Genomic DNA, 1,592 nt, shown 5'->3' with positions numbered 1-1,592 from the left:
ACCTGCACCACACCGGCCCTTTGCAGATATGATTGGACACCCTTGGTCTAGACTATCCTTACTGAGGGAAACACATCTGCCTGAGATGGTCGAGATAGAACATGCATCCATAGGAATAGTGTTTGTACTCAGAAGTTGTAGCCCAGATCTGGGAAAGGTTTGGAAATACTCAGCTAGAGTATTTGCTAATTTGCTAACACATTGCTAATTGCAGTTCTCCATGGCAGAGCTAGACAACCCATTGGGACATGATTGGCCTCATGCTTTTCCTCTGCTGCAATACACTTTTACTCCTCTAACACTGATTCTTCCTATGGTGCACAGTATTTAGCAACTAGTTCACAGTGTCCTTTTCGTGGCCCAGAGAGGTCTTTCCATCATTACGTTTGCTAGAGGTTGGAACACCCTGGAGGCTTCCTCACTCAGCATATCTATTGGCCCAAATGCACAGTTAGATCTGGAATTCTCAGCCAGATCACCTGTGTCTATGGGTCTGGTCTTTCAGAATGAATTGCCAACTGCCAATCATTTCAAAAAAAGTTGGGAGTTGTAAGCTTTTGTGAAAAGCTTATCTTGCATGCATTTGTGACCAGAAGACCAAAGGTCATAGCACCCAAAATTGAAAATCAGATTAACATTGTATCTTTCAGTGAAGGTAGTAGGTGTGTAGGGCATTCCTTGCTGTACCAGGTATGCGCCCTACACACCCTGTACTACGATAATAGTATTGTACTCTAGTATTATTTAGACTGGCTGTAGACATCTGATCCTCAGACTAACTGTATATTTGCCATTGAAGAAAGACAAAATGGTTCCCCTTGTTTAAGCAGATGCTGGCCTACTGGGTAGTGAATGTAATCACCATGGCCTTTAGACCGAAGGCCATGGAGCGTCATCTCCTCGTGGTTTTTATTTGGAGGTGTGCGGTTTAATTAAATCCATCTGCTGCTACCTGGATGTCTCCATGAACCTTTTCCATAGTGTTCAAGATCAACATTCCCTCTCTCAGCGGTGAGTGCCAAGGTCATCTCTGAACATCTTTCTGTGTACTTGCAAGGTGAGCGCTATTCCTCATGACATCGTTGGCATACGGTACGTGTTTCCCATCCCCCAAGCAGGAGGGTGAAACAGAACAATAGTTACATATGTAACTTTAGTTCTATGAACCCTGGATAAAAACCAGGTTCCTTGTTAGTTGAAACGAGTAGCTAGAACAGATGCCTTAACGACGGTTGGATTTATTACAAATGCGAGGTCGTGTGTTACTGTGACTACATTGTAAGGTCTTGGCGTAAGTTTGCACAGACCCAAGGGGGTATCCAGATGTTTCACACCGACCCTGATTTCTAGCCAGGGTTTATAGATACATATGTACATACATATGTATGTGACTGTTAAATATTTAACTAATGAATAGGAAAACCTGCTGTATGCCAATATGCATGTGTGTGTGTGTGTGTGTGCAAAAAATGGCAAAATGAGCTGTTAAGGCATAAAACCAAATTCAGAAAATGTCCAAAAATTTACATTCAAATCAATTAAATATACTACGATAACTACAAAATAATAATAAGAAAACAAAAATGGTAGAA

This window comes from Ictalurus punctatus, chromosome 22 (assembly GCF_001660625.3).
Source record: "Ictalurus punctatus breed USDA103 chromosome 22, Coco_2.0, whole genome shotgun sequence".
Lineage (NCBI taxonomy): Eukaryota > Metazoa > Chordata > Actinopteri > Siluriformes > Ictaluridae > Ictalurus > Ictalurus punctatus.
The sequence above is the reverse complement of the archived record's forward strand: the minus strand, read 5'-3'. Positions refer to the sequence as shown.